The sequence below is a fragment of the Gavialis gangeticus genome, unplaced genomic scaffold (assembly GCF_001723915.1).
Source record: "Gavialis gangeticus isolate Ggan-Ray unplaced genomic scaffold, GavGan_comp1, whole genome shotgun sequence".
Lineage (NCBI taxonomy): Eukaryota > Metazoa > Chordata > Crocodylia > Gavialidae > Gavialis > Gavialis gangeticus.
Genome location: NW_017729008.1, coordinates 31,957,213 through 31,976,481, shown reverse-complemented (window position 1 = coordinate 31,976,481; position 19,269 = coordinate 31,957,213). Strand labels below are relative to the sequence as shown.

General features: G+C 44.8%; 1 protein-coding gene and 1 long non-coding RNA gene across 2 annotated transcripts in view; one reads left to right on the top strand and one right to left on the bottom strand.

The window, feature by feature from the left end:
* The window catches only part of LOC109292217, a 26,049-nt gene extending 22,033 nt beyond the window's left edge, over positions 1 to 4,016 (bottom strand). Inside the window, exons 1-2 of the long non-coding RNA XR_002096077.1 lie at positions 4,006 to 4,016; positions 3,168 to 3,170 (exon numbers count right to left, since the gene is read on the bottom strand). This is a non-coding gene — a long non-coding RNA (uncharacterized LOC109292217). The remainder of the gene's footprint in view (positions 1 to 3,167; positions 3,171 to 4,005) is intronic.
* Positions 1 to 19,269, top strand: part of CAMK1D (calcium/calmodulin dependent protein kinase ID) — a 394,722-nt gene that overhangs the window by 204,349 nt on the left and 171,104 nt on the right. The window lies entirely within an intron of this gene.

Here is a 19,269-nt window from a genome sequence, read left to right as displayed (position 1 = left end):
GAGGGTAGATTTAGGCTAGATATCAGGAGGCGCGACTTCACGGTCAGGGCGGCTAGGGTCTGGAACCAACTTCCAAGAGAAGTGGTGCTGGCTCTTACCCTGGGGGTCTTTAAGAGGAGGCTAGATGTACACATTGCTGGGGTCATTTGACCCCAGTACTCTTCCCTGCCACGGCAGGAGGTCGGACTCAGTGATCTGCTCAGGTCCCTTCCGACCCTAGAAACTATGAAACTATGAAACTGAATTTCTAGTAGCTGATTTTAAGAAGAAAAGGTGTGTGATATGCAAGAAAACAGTGGTGAACATATATAAGGACTTTTGAATAAGGGCCTTGTTACACAGTAAAGTTAGGTGGCTTCTGGAGCTCTTAACCCCTGGATTGGCTGCATGTTAACACCTTTTAAGTGGTTTAAAGCACTTATCATTCAGTTTAGTTACACTACTGCAGGGCCAGATTATCTCCAATCTGCCTAATTTTGTTCCTGTTTCATTATCATTTGGCCACTTCCCACAGCCATTCCGCCCAAGTTGAAGTCCTCTAGTATCCCAGAATGCAGCGGCCCATCCTGACTCAGGGTGAATGGGGATGCCATGGTGTATTGGGGCTGAGCATGGTGCCTCACCCCCCAGGGATGTCGGGCAGCGAAAGTGCTGCAGCCCTAGAGCGCCCATCAGCCATGATGCATCCTGGCAGCACCAGTGGCAGGCACTGCCTTAGCTCCAGAGAAAAAAGGATTGGGCCTCTTGCAGCACGTGAGCTCCAGGGCCTCTCTGGTTCTAACTGACACATCAGCATTGTGCTTAAGCCCTGAGAGCCCTGCTCTCAGTGCAGAGCTGCCTCAGCTCAACAACACCAGAGATCCCCGGGGAAGCAGCTTGGTACCGTAGAGCTGCAGCAGCTCTGTGCTGAGAGCAGGGCTGCCAGGGCTCTAGCTGAGCCACTGCATTGGTTTTAGGAGACCAGAGAGCCCCAGGGAAGCTGCTCCTCGGGTCTCTCTGGTCTCCCCACCCCTGGCAGGTTGGTGGACCCACTCTCTGCCCAGCAGGAGCACCGGGCTGGCCCTGCTCCTAGTCCTGCCCCTGCTCTCCAAGCCTCTTGTGGCAAATCACAGCGGTGCAGGTGAAGGATAGTCAGAGCAGGTTTATCACCCTACCGATAAGTGACTGCTCTACTAAGCCAAACAACCTAAACAAATTAACATTTGTTTGACTTAAGCATAAGGTCTAACGAAGCCTTAAGTTCTCCTTGCTTGGTAAGCAGGCAAGCGTCATAGCTTGCAGGTTGCCTTGGTCATTTTTTAAGACTGTTAAAGCTTCGGAGTCGTATTATTTGCAACTGCACCATCTCAGTTAGCAATGATGCAGACTGTAGAAGGTAAGGTGCTCCAGGACTGGTGAACTTGCTAAAGAGCTCTAAGTCCAGTCAGCATCTGACCTTGCGCTGGGAGCTGAAGTGTCCAGTTAAGCAAGAATGGATGGTTGCAGAGTCCAAATAAAGGCTCCATTGGTTTAACTGGGCTGAACTCTCTTGGGTTGCTCTATCAAGCCACTGGAGCTCTAGCTGTGTAACAGACACAAATTTGGTTAATCTTTTCTTGGCTTTTGGAAAGAACAAGGAGGATTGGTGGGTTATCACAAGCATATTCCACCCTGAAACTGCTGAGAGTGAAGTTTAACTACATGCAGCAAATCCTGATTAATGTAGAAAGCGTTGATGCACATTCCCAAATAGATAAGAGTTGACAGGAAGAAAAGCCAAGTATTTTAGCAACTGTTCAAGAAATCAGAGGTGAGATTTCCACACCACATTATTTTACAATTGCATTTTTCTATTCAGGTACAGCACAGAGCTTTGCAAACAACTGGCTGACATGTAGTTTATCCTTAAAACTGGTGAAATGAGGTTAGAAGTAGTGCTGAGTTAGATCCTGTTTGGTCACATCAGTATAAATCTAGAATAATGCAGAAGGAGCCAGTGAAGTTGTTCTCAAGGCCTTGTCATGTGTTGCACTTAGGATGTGTTAACTGCACTTAAGGCACCAGTGGCCACACATTCAACCAATAAAACATGCTAAGTGCCGTCCTGGCATAGCAAAGTTAGTACTTTTCACAGCAGGAGTATGTCCAGATGATATTAAGTAACATGTGTTCAGCTATTGTGGGACCGAGATAATAGGAGTGGTCCTTAGTGACTCCAGTGTGGTGTGGGAGCTTGGACTGGCAGCTCTTTGTTAGGTCCAGCCTTGGCAAATAGCTGTTTGTCAGTCACAGCTGGCTCCATGCCTGCTCCGACTGTCAAGCATTACCGTGGGACTGCTCAGAACAAGTTCTAAGTCTTACTGGCCACATCTGCATGGGACGCTGACTGTGCTGCCGCTGCCGTGTTTATACAAGTACTAAATGACTGTTCAGTTACTGCACAGTAGTGTTGCCAAACGGCTTTTTTGTGGTGCCGACTGCGCCTTAGTTCATTAGTACTGTGCAGTAGCATCGCGTCATGTTTCCTGCCACATGACGCTACTGCGGGGTAGTAACCAGCTACTGCGCAGTCTCGTGCAGATGTGGCCAACTGTGATCTAAATGAAACCTGTGCTGTATCCCATGCAACAAGGCCCTCAGCTTTGCTAGTGCAACTGGTTGAGTGAGGAGCATGCCGTACAGGTGAGGTGGATAAGCACGAGGTTAAGTCACTTGCAGGGGGTCTCAGGCTGAGGCAGTATTAGAGCTGTCAGTGAAACAGCCGCTCACGTTTCCTCTGCATTTACTTGTAAGTTTGTCCAAAGTTCTGATCCTCCACTATTCATGGGCCCCCTACAGTGGGTGCGTCTGTGCGAGACACAACTGTGCAGTAGTGTTGGCGGGCACTAACTATGTAACACTACTGTGTAGTAATGCCAGTTACTGCGCAGTCATTTAGTACTTGGTTATGCAAGTACTAAATGACTGCACAGTAACAAGTGCGCAGTCTGCCACTTGCGTAGACGCGGCCATTGACGAGTACGACATTTAAAACGGCATTTGCGAAAATGAAACAAAGTCTACTGTGTTTCCTTCTTGGTGGTTCTCTAGCAAGAGTGTATAACCTTTCAAAGGGCTTCGCAATAAGAAAAGCTGTGTGATGCCATGAAATATGATATATGTGCTTAGGCTTAGATCCAGGGCTCTACTCACTGCATTTTCGGTAGTGAGGAGAGATAAAGATGACATTATACTGCCATTGCTCATGCCCACAATCCTAGTGAATCCCCATAGCAGCTTCTTCTTCGCATTGGCTACCAGCATCCCCTCCTGGATCTGCTCCCTTTCCCAACCTGCGCACCATGATAGTGGGAGCCAATATCGTGTAGATACTGTCAAATTTGCACCTTATGTTGTAAAGCAGTTGGAGTACAAAGTCATAAAGTATTTGGTATGGGATGTGCAATTCGGTGCCTGGTGGAGCTGAACTGGTCTACTTTGCCTTTCTATTTTTGAGTTTCCTTTAGCTATGTTGTTCTTGATAATACAATCTGGATTTTAAATTTGTAATAGCTCTTAAAACAAAATCCATTAAAATGCATTTAAAAAAAGTAATTAGTATCATAGAAAAACAGAGAGAGAGTGAAATGAAACTAAAATTCACCTTTGTCCTAAAGAGTTTGGACCAAAATCTGAACTCTGAAATAAACAGGGGAATGAATTTGATGAAATGTAATTACAAAGCATATGAATTGGAGAAATAAGATTGCCACAGGGTAATAGGCAATACAATTTTTACGCTGCTTTATAAGCAGTGGTGGCATAAATGTATTCTGCCAATCCATCATTTGTCTAAAGGAAAACAAGGTTGCACTTTTTCTCTAATTAAGGGCTTGATCCATTGTCCCATGAAAGCTTGAATGTATTGGGTTTGAGACAGGACTACGTTTGCACTAGACTCTGCTTCAGTTTCTGCTGCCAGCAGAAATCCAATAGCAAGCCCAGTATTTTCCAGAGATCTTGAAATGACTGTCTGATAAATGAGACCAGGATGTGGCCCATTATGATAATAGTGCTCCTCTGTAACCACATAATGTTCCCAATTTTGCAGTATTTACCATTCAAAACTCCACCTGCTTTCAGTGAGAAGTATCCTTATTTGTTGGGCTGGTCTGCTGTACAATTTGAGCATCTAATGGTGGGGACAGTTTTATGTGGAATGAAAAATGGCTTGTTTTGATTTTTACTTGATTTTTATGTGGAAGGAGTTGACTTAAATTAAAATAGGACATTCTTAATCGAATCCTGGCATGTTCACACTAGGGAGTTGTGCTGATGTAACTAAATTGCATTCTAAACTCAATTAAATCAGCAGCCATGCTGTGTAGACAAGACCTTTGACAAAGTAAAGATTAATTCTCCTAAATTGTATCCATATTCCATTATTTCTGTATGCAGTTATCAAATATGTTGCCACTCAGTTCCTAAATCTTTGTCAGGGTTCCAGAAGTCTGTGTGTTAGTTTTGTTTTAACTCAGATAGCCTATATATAGATGGCCTATGAAATCATTGTCCAAAGGAAATGCTTTTGCTTTGCCAGACAGTTTCTCAAATTAAAATTACAGAAAGTTACATCCAGCAGAGAGATTTGCTTTTCTGGGAGAGCAGACCTAATAAGTCAACACAAAAGTATTTAAAGGTGCTTTACAAAAGCGTATTTTAAATGTTTAACTAGTTTTACTTTTTTTCTCAAAAATCACCATATGGAATTACTCTAATGAAAACTTTGAAAAGAAAGCATTAGTAAGCAAGCAATGTTAAGTGTTCAATAGCTATATTGCTGAACCATAAGCAAGTGGATTTTGTGTAGTAGTGAGATATTCAAGGTATGTTAATACACACAAATGCAGACTGCTTCCTGTGACATCATGAGATCAGTCAAAAAACTTGGCCTTTTTTTTGTTACATTTCTAAAAATCCAACACAAATCTAATAATCTAATTCTGGGCTCCACTGAAGTCTTTGACTTCTGTGGCTTTGTTTAAACCCAACTAAACTGCGGTCCCTATTGATGTCTGCCCCTGGACTGACAGAGGGAGTAAATTGGTGACTTCGGGAGTGAAAAGCATGAGCCTCCACAGCTACAGCTGAAGAGCCAAAGAGATGCGGCCCCCTCATGTCTTGCCTCGCCAGGGCACCAAGGTAAATGGTTAGAACACACTGACACAGTTATTTAAAATATGCACATTGGCATGAAATGCACACCTTATTTTTCATCTTTCTTTTAATTGCATTTTTCCGTACACTAAACATAAGATCCTAGTAAATATTTCTAGATTGTACCAATATGTTAAGCTTAAGAAGCAAAACAAGCCTGTTACTCCCAGATTTGTTGTGATCTCAAAAGTTCAAACTAGAAAATGACTGCTGTTCAAAGCTTTTCTCAGACAGAACTTCCATCTAGGACAGCGCAGGGAGCTCGTTTTTAAATTTTAATGCACTGTAGATGGTTCAGCACAAGGGTGCATATTTGGATTGATGCACAAAGTTATATGCAATACCTTATTAAGATGGACATTTTGGAGATAGCTCCTATCATAACTACCTTTATGTTTACTGCCATCTGGGGAAAAATAAGGGAGGGGTATAACTGATGAAGAATTTTGTGAAAATTAGTTTCTACTTTTTGTCACCTTTTTGGGGGGGGAATGGGGGAGAAGCTTTATCAGGACTGCTGATGTTGGGTTAAACTATGTCTGAATGAATCTTAAAGGCACTTCAAGTTCATGTTCAGTACAAATATACTGTATTTTTTCAAGAATAAGATATATGCTTTGTTTTTGAAGGGCATAGTGAAGAAAGAAAGATATTTCCTTGTAATAACTGAATGGCAGCAGCTAAGGAGCTGAGCCTGCTTCTTATTCTTTTCCCTGTGAACTTCATGCACAGTGGGCTGAGTGTATATACACATGTGCTTTAATGCACATTAGTCTCTTTTAATGCTTATTAAAGTGTCACTAAAAAACGGTGCTATTTAGTTAATGAACATTAAAATAAGCTAATGCACATTACATGCCACCAGGGTGTTTATACACGTGCCCTGGGAGTGGGGCGGGGGCACTTTAATTAGAGTGGCTCTGAGTGTTTGTCAAACAAGCTTTAGATAAAGCACCCCTGCAGCCATTTTAAAGTGTGGGGATGCTGATACGCAAGACATGGGAGGCTGCTGGAGTCCAGTAATTGCCACGTTCCAGCAGACTTGGGTAATCAAGTCTGCTCCGATGCGCTGGAATTTCAGCATGTTGGAGCAGCCTCCCTGCTCGTGTATAGGCACCCCATGCTCTTTAGTTAATGTGCATTAAGACAGGCTAACGCACATTTTCCTAGTACCTCACAATGGCATCTACATGTTCGCTTTAATGTGCATTAGCCTATTTCAGTGTGCATTTAAGTGTCATGTAAAAACCACGTGTTACTTAATGCACATTAAAATAGGCTAATGCACATTAAAGCGAACGTGTAGATGCCATTGTGAGGTACTAGGAAAATGTGCATTAGCCTGTCTTAATGCAAATTAAACAACACTTAAAAAGCATTCACTTTAGTTAATGTGCTTTAAGCCAGGCTAATATACATTTTCCTAGTACCTCACAAGGGAGGTTCTAGATTTAATGCACATTAACTAAAGTGCACTTTCACTTTTGCCCAGCAAAAACTTAAGCAGCAGGTTACTGTGTTTCCTTGCTTATGCTGCACATCCTAATTTCTAGCAATTGGCTTTGTTGCGTATAAGAAAATACAGTATTCCTCATGGGTTATAAAGTACTGTACCCAGCATAAATGAACTCTCCTATGAACTGAATGTAAATAGAAGCCCAGTGCTTCTCTCTGCTTCTATTGAAGTCAATGGAAATTATTCAAATGTAATGAGGCTTGGGTGCCTTATTTGTTTAGCCTCACAGCTAGTGCCTGTGTCAAGTAGTAGGAAGACAAAATAAATTCTAGACTCAGGATCTATTAAATGGGCATGCAGAATTTCCTGCCAATCAGACTGACTTTGTAGCGTGCTTTAATTCTTCAGTATTTTAGCAACATACTGGTGAGAGAAGATATTTCCAAATTTTGCCAAAAGCAGTTTTTCAAGAATAAGAGGAGGCCTACGTATTCTCGATATGTGATGAGCTTCTTTTCTCATTTTGGCTGGTTCTGCAACTTGACCAGTCCCATGAGGATTTTCTTTTTGGGTCTGTGGATTGGATTCTTCTCCCACACTAATTTCATACTCCAGAGCTAAAAGCACAAGGCTGTACAGCTCTACTGATTGCTGTGGCTTTACTGCTGACTTATGCTGGCATAATCAAGACCAGAATTAGGTCTCAACTCTGCAACACCTTACACTAGTTTAACTCCCAGGGCAAGAATCCGAACAAGACCTGTTGTGCCCCACCAGTTTCTCCCTTCAGCCAAAGAACGGAAAGCATGAGGAGCACTGAGATGGCTTCTGTGAAGGGACAGGGAACGGAGTTAGCATGTTATAGAGTGAGGAATTTTTCCTTCTGTCTGCCTGCCAGTGTTAGCTACACTCCCATCAGGAGCAGAAACATGGACATTGTAAAAACAAGTCTCACCTAGCACAATCTGGAGTGGATTGGTGTGGTGGATGGAGGTCGTTTCCACCCTTGGCTTGGCTCTGGGATCAGGCAGGGATTTGACCTGCTGAATTTGTCTAAACTGCCCCTTCTTGTTAGAAGCATGTGCTTCTAATTTTCTTTCTTATGATGGCACTGTTTTCTTTCACTCTAACTTGAGCACTGTTTTCGTAATAGTCTCCTATATTTGGAATCACTCTGAATGCCTACTAGAATGAAAGGCTGATGTCAGTGTTTTGGCAGATTTTCAGTGTTTTCTGCTATAATTGAGTGTCAAATGCTGGTTCAAGCTGGGAACACCTATTTTACGTCAGTTTATTTTATTGCTCTTAAAGCAGCTGGCCTAGGGAGCTGTTAGTAGATCATTGTGTGGTTTAATCAAGAGAGACAATGTATGTCACATTCCAGTGAATCGACATTCTTCATTACACACCCCTGGAAATCTGGTAAGGTTTAAGGAGCTGTTAAGCTTGAAGGATTCTACATTCACTGAAGCACATGTGGGCACCTTGACTAGGCACAGAAGTTGCACATAAACTGGCTTAAAAGATCAGAAACCAGTTTAAACCCATAATGGAACAGAAGTTCAGTGTACTTAAACTGCTTATGAAATGCTGAAACTGGTTTAAGATACACCTGGTTGGATGTAGTATTAGACTTAACTGATTTAGGTCAAAGGGGTTTATGAAACTTGTGTTGCAGACTTCCTCCCAGTTCAAGTTAACTCACAGTCCCCTAGCATCCCAGGATGCTTTGCAGCCCTGGGCCATGCTATCTGCTTCAGCGGAGCAGGGCTGGCTCCCTAGATGGAGGCCTCTCCATCACTGCTCCTGCTGGCAGAGAAAGCAGGGAGGGGAACCCCAGCACTGGACCCCAGCTGGGGTCTGCCTGCACGAAGGGCACTAGGCTGGGCTGGGTGGGGGCCTAGCCATGCCTCCTACTCTCCACTGGAGCAGGGAGCAGGCAATAAGCCTCAGAGGGTCTGCCAGGGGCAGGGGACACCCCCTGAGGCTGGGGTACCCTTACAGCCCTGGGCTGGAAGGACTGTTTTCCCCTGGGGGCGCGGGCCACATGGGTTCGGGGAAGTGCGTGCAGGGAAGCCAGTCAAGGATGAGCCCTGCTTAGCTGCACTTGGGTGCCTTCAGCAGTGGCCAGCAGGCTGGGAGGCGTGCTCTATTGCCTCCCAGCTACAGGTATGGGCCAGGTCTAGCTGCCTTTCCAGCTTCAGAAGTGAATGTCTGTTCCCTCGCTTCTCAGTTCAATCTGTGCAGTTCAGACTAGCCTGCAGAGATTGAATCCATTCGGCCTGGGGCTTTTTGACTGTCTGTACTTAGTCCTTAAGGCCGGATTTTGGAAGATAAGTAGTTGCCTGAAGGTTTATGTAGGCACCAAATGGGATTTTCAAATGCAAGTCAGTGGTTAGATGCCAGGTTCCCCATTAAGTCCCCTGATTGAATGGGGCCTGACTCATTTAGGTGCTTCTTCCAGTTAGAAAGGGCAAGGTGGGACTCCCCTCAGAGCTTTCTTTCTTGTCCATCACACATCACCAGTGAGTGATACTGACTGTTCCCCTGCCTCCAGTCTGATTAGATCTTGTCTCTGGTAGTCTTTGCCAGTCTGGAGCAGCAGCCAGCTGACTCCCAATCCCACATCTTTTCCCGTCCAGACTACACATGGGGATTTGGGCTGGACTTGTGAGTGTTTTATAGTGCTCAGGGTGCACCTGGTACTTTGCATGCATTTAATAGTGTCGGTAGCTGAGATGATGTTTCTCATCCCACATACCTTTTAGGGGAAGAATCATTTTCTCAGTGGGGTGCAAAGTGCAACGACCAATTTTAAAAAAGAAAAGAAAATATGGTGAGCTTGGCTCAGCTGAGCAGTGCATATTTGCTAGGCAGCACTTAGTCCGCAGGTGGCCGTGGGTACCTCGGTGACCTTCATGCATTAGGGTGTCATTTGCACATGGTTGAACAATTTCTCTCATGCGAGCCATGCAAACAAGATGTTGCCAACATAATGCCTGCTTGCTTTGTCTTTACGCAGTCTCTGTTCCTGGCTTCCTCAGATTATTTCTGTGACTGCCATGAAAGGAAAATGCCCTTCAAGATTGAGCCTCCATACACCGTGGATCTCTGTTTAGAATACATGGGCTAATTCTCTAGTCATGCCATTTAGTAAACCCCTTTAAGACTCTTATTCAAGACAGATGGGTCCATGGATGAAGCTTTCTGAGCCAAAAAGTTGAGATCAGGTCAAGAACTTCCTCAAAGTTTAGGCAGTGGTTTGGGTTTAGTGTTATGTCTAAAATCAAATCATCTTTATATATAAACTTCAAGAGCCTAGATGGGATCATTATCCCTTAACACAGCCATAGTATTTCACACAGTTACATCTCCATTGAGATGAATAACCCATCTGATTAAAGCAAATCTTCCAGAAGAAACATCTAGTCTTTGATTTCGATTTCCAACAAGGAGAATCCACCACTTACCAGTGGCTTGTTCCAGTGGTTAGTCATCTTTAATCTTTACAGTTTGCCTTTATTTCTAATTCAGATTTTGTCTTGCTTCAACTTCTACTCCATGGCTCCAATTCTACCTTTCTTTGGTAGCTAAAAGATCCCTTTAGTACTTAGTATTTTCCCCCATAACGATACGAGTACACTGCAATCAATTACCCTCTCCATTTGTTTGATAACATATTTAGTAGTAATTGTGTTTAGAAAGCAAACTCTTTCATGAGGTTCACTCCACTGAAAGACAGGTTCACTCAACAGGAGCTGAGTTAGCTCTCTCAAAAGAAAAAGCAGGGCAGATCAGATGCAGTGGAAGACGAAGAAGGGAGACTGCAGATAGTGTGGGCAGTGTGGTGGCATGGGTGGAACAGGGGAGGTTGCAGTTGAAATAGGAGACAGTGAGAATGCAGGGCGGATCAAGAACAGACTGGACCAGGAATCGGGAAGTTGTCCAACAGGGAAACTGGATCTTTGTCTGCTGTTTCCAACTTTCAACATAGAGAAATAAAGGCTAGAGACCCAAGGCTGTTCTGTGAAATTACAGAGAAATTATAAAAATGGAGGACTATAAAGAACAGCAGTGAGGCACCTAGTTCCTCTCTAGCACGGGGGCAACACTGGAGATAGCACATTTGAATGCCCGAATCTGCATCCCGACTAAATTCTTGGGAACACCTCTTCCTTTTAGGACCTGGTGCATACTTTTGCACCAGACTGTTGTTTAGCAGGACACAGTTGTGTGTGTTCTCACACTCACCGGGTGATTACATCAAAAGCCCAATTAAATGATTTTTAAGATGTAAAAAATGTATAAATAACTATTACTTAGTTATATGAAATCTGGCTTTGTCACCATTACCCACGGTCTAAAGGGGTGTTGGAAAATATTTGAATTCAAGTTGCTTTGCAATGCTGTGCCTTTGCTCATGTTAAAAATATAAGTGAGCATCATGAACAGTTGGTCTTGCCAGTTTATAAACAGTTTTCCTCACACCTCCTCCTTTTGCATTTCACTACTGTTCAGGAATTATATTGCTTATGTAGACCACTGCCTCAAGCAAAGTATTGCGTGGTCAGGAGAAACTGAAGACCATGCTTCACCACTCCATAGAGTTTGATCCTTCTGACCTGCAAGAGACAGCAAAAATGTCCCTTGGTTGGGACTGATATACTGCGGTTCTTTCACCTCAAGCAGAGGTTGGACTAGATGACCTCCAGAGGTCCCTTGCAAGCCCTTCTTTTATATTATTCTATGATAGATATAGATGCCCTTTTGTTTACAGAGATAAATAATGATCCATGTGTGTATTTGAGAACTTTATTTTATTGATTCATCCTCATGGGGGTGGGAGAACTAGAAGTGTGGATTTGAAAAAAAAACCCAGAAGTTTTGCAAATTTGCATTTGTAACAGATTTAAGGAGGTTCCCAAAGGATCAGTCCCCATTAGGTCAGTTGCTCCTTAGCTTAGACAAGGAAATACACCTGCAAGGAAAGTGCTGTTCATCGATGGGAATCAGAACGAGAGCTCTGAACCCTGTCCAACTTGGGCGAGGCTGGATTCACCTCTAAATGCAAATCCTCAAAGCTGACTTCTAAATCTGTAACGTCCCCCACAAAATTTTGTGACAAAGCATAGATCAACATCTTTGAAAGTCATAGCTTAACACTGCTCCTCTCCACCGTTGCAGCTACATCATAGCCTCAGCGACACGGGTATATTGTAAATAGCCCTTAATGACAAAAGGCTTCAAAGTCCATTAATATTTACTGTTTGAGTCAATAAATTAGAGACTGCTAATTACTTAAGTCTATGAAAGACGACAGTCCCAGCGCTCAGATAATAAGTCACCAAAGAACACAGACTAAATCATTTTAATTTTGCATGAAGTGTACTGTAGAGACAGAACAATTGGCTGCTTGAAGCAAGACTTTTTTTTCTATGTTATTTCTTGGTAGGATGCCGAAGAGAGTTTATGTCAATTTAGAAAAGTTTTTTTTGTGTGTGTAAGTTGCCTTGTACAGAACAAACTGCACACAGCATGCGAGAGAATAGGGTTGTCTCTAAATGATGCTGTCACCGGTTATAACAGCCTGCTTGAAAACAACAGCCACAGGAGCCCTGTTTTGCTAAGATGCAGGCACTGTAGTTTCTGTCATTTGTATGCATTGTTTCTGTCTTCCGAAAGGCCGAAGTATTTCAGTACTATCACTGCATGTCAGGAGACTTGACTAACGGGGTCCCCAACAAAACCAGCTATTTCACTGGGGATGGGTGGGTGTAACTCAGGTTCACATGAAAAGCCCCGTATTTTTGGTAGATCTCCCTTCAGTTGATATCAGCGGGGCTGGTCTTGGGAGTAATTGCTCGCAACCGTGAGTAAAGAGGTCGTGTGCTGTCCCATAAATGATAAGGGCTGTGTTGTGGTTTTGAAGAGGTTTGGCCAGGGCGTTCTGCCAGCGTGCATCCAAGGTACTCGGGCAAGCACAGGGAGCAGTGACTGTCTGTCCATATCTATAGCTGTCTGTCACCAGGGCCTTCTGATGTTCCACCCCTGCCATAGAAAATACTGAAATACAAGCGATGCTTTGTCTCTGTCAGCTGTCTCTGAGCACATTGCTGGGTTCTTTTTTAGGAGATGCTTTAAAAAATGAGTCTAGCAGCATGATCTACATGGAACATGGGTATTATTGCTAGTTATGCATTATTTATATTGTGGAAGTGGCTAGAGCATCAGTGTACAATGTAAAAACCATGGCTTTTCTCAAGTTCCCTCTATGCTGGTATGCCAGGGATTTGGGTCAGCTGCTGAGGCTTTCCCTTGGGTTCCTTTCAGTTTATAGCTGGGACTGCTCATGGTCTCATGTCTGAGAGGTGGATGTTCACTAAAACAACATAGGCCTATTTTACTAAGAGCTTCTTGGTGCCATACCAGAAATGAGACCTAGATTCTGTCTAACGAGGAGGGAGCCAACGCGGGTTGCAGAAGGCTGGTACAATGTTGCGTACCGAACTGGCTTCCTTGCCAAGCTGTTTGGCCAAAGCTAGGCAGAGTGAATGACACCAGGCCAGAACGAAGGTGCTGGCATCATCGGAAAGGAAAGGAAAGCAGGGAATCTTTTTTTTTCCTCCCTCGCTGAAACCAGCACAACGTGCAGGCTTCTCTACAAGATGCCTGTTTGCAAAGGAGGGCGAGGTGGTGACACTCCATTTCTTGGAAACATTTGTTTCCAGCGAAATGTTTCACTGGGGTTCAGTCAGCAGCTATGTTGCATAGCGTGCTTGCTTCTGTGTAGTCTGTTTGTTTTTCATTGATGATCTTACTCAGGTGTGGCTGTCTACTAACAAGACACCTTAAGGAAGGCCGTGGTGTGCATACCTCTAACTAAACACATCCTCTAATTATTTTAGATATGATCTCACATGGAAAGGTGCAAAAGCAAATTATTGTACAGGGTGTGATGCTTGTCAAACCAGGGCTTGACTGAAACAGTATGCCTTTGAAGATGTAACAACTTGTCTGTTATAGTTGGCAAGCTTCTTTGCATGATCTAATTATTGAGATTTGGGGTGTGATATTCAGTGGTGAGAGATCCTTATTGCAGGGATCATTTTATTGATTCAGCATCTGTTCAGCTACTAAATTAACTTTTACCAGCAGATTCTGTAAGTGTCTCTGATGTTTTTATCTTCCCACTTTTCTACTTGCCTCCCATGCATGTGGGCACAAGTAACAACTGGCACGCTGGGATCAAATAGGGACGTCCTGTCACAAAGACGTGGGCCGTATGGCATGAGCTAAAGAGCCAAATGCTGTAGGTGAGAACGTAAAGTCTTCAGTTATTTGTAGAAGAGGTTGGCGAGGTGGGGAGGGCTCTGACAGGCATGTACCAGTGGGCTGCCTACATAATGTAATATAATCTGGTGTTAAAGTTATGGCCAGCTTGCAGCATAAACCACAATGTTTGTCGTTCTCCTCTCTGATTACAGAAAATGTCATTTGACCAGGAAAATGCTGTATTTTACCTTGAAGTCAAAGGGAAATATTTCTGCAATTGTATAAAGGAAATCAGTCAACTTTGGTTTCAGTTGGATACATTAGGAAGGTTGATTTTTGCCTAATGGTTTTTGCATCCTTCTTTAGAGCTACAGTATATTAGTAATGAAAACTCTTCAAGGATTCCCCAAATTCTTTTTATACTCTGCACTTTACTAAAAAAAAATTTATGATTTTAATGAAGACCCACCTCAAGTGTAATTAAATAATGACATGGAAGTGCCTTATCCCACAATTATTGTATTTGGGTCCTGTTTCCATAGCATTTGTGATAAAGCTGTATCATTTCTATAGCAATTGTCTTTTTACATTCTTGAAAAACCTGCCTTTCCCTGTTGGAACAGGGACACTGCATGCTAGGAAAGGATAACTAACTAAAGAAACCAAACAAAACATCCCGGGGCACATGCTCTTGATAGTCCAGTGTTTATCACAGACAGAGATTAAAGATTTAGAAACCAAAAAAGCTCAGCGTATGTGATTATTGTTCAGCTTTCCAACAAAGTGTCTTTTTGCGCTACTGCAGGCCACAGCTATGACTCCATTGTCATCAAATTATGTCCCCGGGGCAGCCACTCGAAATGTTATTAAGGCAGAGCTCAGCGAGGAGGGGCAAGGACAAGGAAGCCCCTCCTAACTATGGATGATGAGTCAAGACTGCTAACCACCAAAACCCATTTAAATTCCAGAAGACAGGCGTTTGTTTAAATAATTTCCTTCAGTTAAAATTCAGCTGGGGGGATTCTTCTTTCAGATTCTTCTGCCTGAGCTAAAATTTGAGTCCAAAAAAATCTCTTGCTTTCATCAAAATGAAATGCAGCATATTTTAGGCTGAGGAAATGTCAAGTGAAGCACTGCAGAGCTCTGTCTCGGTGCTGGAAAGGCATATTCCCCTTTCTTTTGGGGTTGCCTCTGTCAAGAGCCAGATGGAAAATGAAAGAAATAACTGGAGTATTTTTATAAAATGATTTTTTTTATAAAACAAAAGAAACAACTGCATTATTTTTTATAAACATGGTTTGCACCCCAGTTTGCTTGCTGTCATTCTGCTGAACAGCAGGCAGTCGAGGGGCCTTGGGGAAACCACAGAATAGCTACCACTTGGGTTGTGCCCATCTCTGTGGCTCCAACCAGGTGAGCAAGGCTTCTGCACCCTAGGGCTGAGCCTGGAGTCAGAGGGGTGACTAAAGCTGTAAGGATCCTGGATTAGAGGGGAGGTGGATGCCGTGGGTGAGAGGAGCTGGAGCAGAGTGGCAGAGAGGCACGGAGCAGGCTGCAGCAGGGGCTGGAGGGAGCTGAGCTAAATGGGGTTTACCTGAACTTGTCAGGAAGGTCTGACAGACCCAGCCAGGCACAAAGGCTTCTGCTGCTTTCTTTTCTTGCCTGCTTGCAACTTTGGGTAAATAAATCAACAACAGGCTTTTTTGAAGAAGCTGCTTTTGAATTACTGTAATCAGCCATGGGTCACAGGCTCCTGGAGAGAGAAGAGCTTACAGGTGTCAGAGACAGCTGGGCCTGCTGTGTTGATGCAGGTGGGGAACAAAGGGGCTGGATCTCTGAGCAACAGCCCAACAGCTTTTTGGAGCGCGGCTTCCCCCCCTTGGGTCTCGTGGAGGCAGCTACGCTAAAGATTTGGGAAGAGCGCTGGGTGACGGGGTGAACTCACTGCTCCTGAAGTTGAACTGCAGCTCTGACACCAGCCTGTTAAGCAAATGGTATGGTACAATATACTTTGCATTACTCTGCTTGACATATAATTAAACAAAAATAAATGGCCACTGTAAGGAAACGTTGGCTCACTTTCCCTTTAATTTGCCTAATAACGCAAGCTATTTGTTTGGAGGTTACGCTTGCATCTGGTCCTGATTCTGATCTCACACATTAGTTCTGCACCTGTGTAGCTCCTCTTGTCCATGGAGCTACTGCCGAGTTACTGCGCTGCAAACGACAGGAAAGTCTGACCCTTTATCGATAGTCTACACTGTTCAATGAGCCACCAGCCCCAACAGCTCAGCCAACACCAGTGAGATGCAATGGTTACTTGTGCTGGTCAGAGCTTCTGTAAACCCATTATTGCCATAGGCCAGTGCATGTTCTGTATGTACATGCCAAAAGCAGGCGAGGATCATACCTTTTTGTCAGGCTCCTGTGAGCTCCATACCCATGACGGTTACGAAGTGACTTGTTCTGACTTGGGACCGCGCACTCCAGAAACCTTCTGTACATAGAAGCGGATTAGGCCATGCTGGAGGCTCTCCATTTCCTGAGGACGAAGACAGGGGGAGAAAGGCTGACATGTCCAAGTTGCTAAGCACTGTGGACATTTATAAGTGTACTCTGGGAGGCAGAGGGGGAGGTGGGGGGTGCTTTAATTAACGAGCTGTGCTGATCAAAAGCGTCCACGCGTCACATTCATCAGCATCTCCACGCTGAAATATGGCAGCAGGGTGCTTTGAACTAAAGCTTATCAAATGGGCTTTAGTTTAAAGTGCCCTGCCACCATTTTTCAGTGCCGGGATGCTGATACATGTGACGCTGGAGACTGCTGGAGTGTGTTAATTTCCGCACTCCAGCAGATTTGATTAATCGAGTCTGCTCTGACGTGCTGGATTTGCAGCACACCGGAGCAGCCTCATTGCACATCTACAGGAGCCCGTTGGCTAGGTACAGACAGTCAAAAAGTGAGAGGCTGAATCATAGATTCATAGATGTTTGGGTCAGAAGGGACCTCAGTAGACCATTGAGTCCGACCCCCTGCCCTGGGCAGGAAAGAGTGCTGGGGTTAGTTGACCCCAGTCAGGTGCGTGCCTCATCTCTTCTTAAAGTCCCCCTAGGTAGGGGTGAGCACCACCTGCCTTGGAACCCCATTCCAGATTCTGGTAACCCTTACCATAAAGAAGTTCTTCTGGATGTCTAACCCAAATCTGCTCTCCATCAGTTTGTGGCTGTTGTTCCTAGTTACTCCAAGGGGTGCCCTTGTAAACAGAACATCTATTACTTGCTGTCCCCCCTCCCCTGATGAATTTGTAGGCAGCCACAAGATCCCCTCTCAGCCTTCTCTTACAGAGGCTGAAGAGATCCAGGTCCCTCAATCTCTCCTCGTAGGGCTTTGCCTGCAGGCAACCATGTATGTGGCCCTTCTCTGAACCCTCTCAGGTTTGTCCACATCCCTCTTGAAGTGCAGCACCCAAAACTGGATGCAGTACTCCAGTTGTGGCCTGACCAATGCTGCATAGAGCGGAAGTACCACCTCCCTGGACCTGTTCGTCACACACTTGCTAATGCATGATAATTGATTCAGTCTTTGGAGTTTAGTCTAAACTGCACAGATTAAATTGAAACAGAAGTGAACAGACATTTACCTTTGATTCAGGAAGTGCAGCCACATGCCTGCAGTGGCTCAGGCCAGAAGCTGGAGGTGCTAGAGCATGGCCCTGGCTGTGTGTTGACTTCCTCTTCCTTCTGCCTCTGAGGCCTCTGGGATTTGAAGTCCAGAATTACAGCAGCAGAACTGTAGGGTTGCTCATTATTTCCTCCTCTTCCTTCCAGGTGCCTCTGGGCTTTGTAGTTCACAGTTGCAGCTAGTGGTAAATTAGAGCAGAGGAAGGGATGTTTAATCCCTCTCCCTGGCCCCAGCCCCCAGCTGGGGTTTGCTGGGGGGGGGTGGAGAGGGAGGCAGTCCCCCACCATAGACTGGGCTGTATCCCCAGCTGGGCTTGCCCCCTGACCCCCTTGTCAGCCAGCCCTCACTGCTCCAGCTAGGGAGCAGAGGGATGGGACCAGCCCTGCTTTCTGAAGCAGACAGCACAGCCCAGTCCAGAGCTGCAAAGCACGCTGGGATGCTGGGGGACTGTGATTTAACTTAAACCAGAAAGGGGTCTGAGACAGAAATTTCAGAAACTGGTTTGACCCAAATCAGTTCAGTCTGATACTGCATTCAACCAGGTTTATCTTAAACCAGTTTCAGCCATTTTGAAATTGGTGTATGTGTACTGATCTTCTGTTCTGTTACAGGTTTAAACCAGTTTCTGGTCACTTAAACCAGTTTATGCCTAACTTCTGTCCCTAGCCCTTGTGCTCACAGTGAAAACTGCTGGAGCTGATGGAGTTTCGAACTGCTGAAAAGCCTTGGCTTTTAATTTATATAAAAATAGGCACATAGGTGAGCTCTTTCTTGAGACAGCCGCAGCTTGGGAGGTGAGAGCTGTGGCAAAAAGCCACCTTGGTTTCTCCCCAAAAATCTCTGCCCTGTGACACTGTGATTTAAATCTCTGTGCTGTGACCATTCAATTAGGGTGGGCCCAGCACACAGGGGACCACACCCTCAGCCTGTCTCTTTAGGGAACTTGAGCTGGCTGCATTCCTGAGGGAGGGGGGAAACCTGCTCCCTCTGCCTACGTGACTGGTACCTGGGGGAGGGGCATCTACCTGGGGAGCTGGAATCTGCCTGGTAACAGGTGATGCATTTCAAATTGGTTGGCTGACAGCCAACTGGGGCTGACCTCCACTGGCCCAGGTGAATGAGGTCACAGGGGCTATATAAGTTAGGACAGGGAAGGAGGCAGCCTCTTCAGGCATGAGGTGAGAATGGAGCCATGAGGGGGGGACTCAGAGGAGCATAAACATCGGAAAGGGCCCTCTCCCCCAAAAACTCATGAACAAGGAACAGCCAGACGCTAGAAAGGATCTCATCAGCCTCTGGAAGAAGTGTGTGAGTAAGCTACTCGAGATCTGATAGATATCTAGCTGGCAGTAATTTAGATGCGTTATCAAAAGGCTACCTCAGCCAAACTGTTTGCTCTTTAGGATTTCTAAGATATTGCTCGATCCTGTACCCTAGTTTGCCCTACCCCCTGTAATCAATAAAGTCCTCCTTTTTGACCGGTGTGGGAGACTTATTGAGGGGTGGGTCTAAATTATGCCTAAGAGACCCTTTAGGTCTGCAGACTAAGGGAGACTTTACTTTTTGCCCCGGACTTGGGGAAGTGCCCCCAAGTGCCTGTATTGGGTCGAGTACCCGTAGGACTATTAGGCCTGTGTTTCCCCGAGGATACAGGGCCGAGACAGTCCACTCTTGGGGTAGTGGC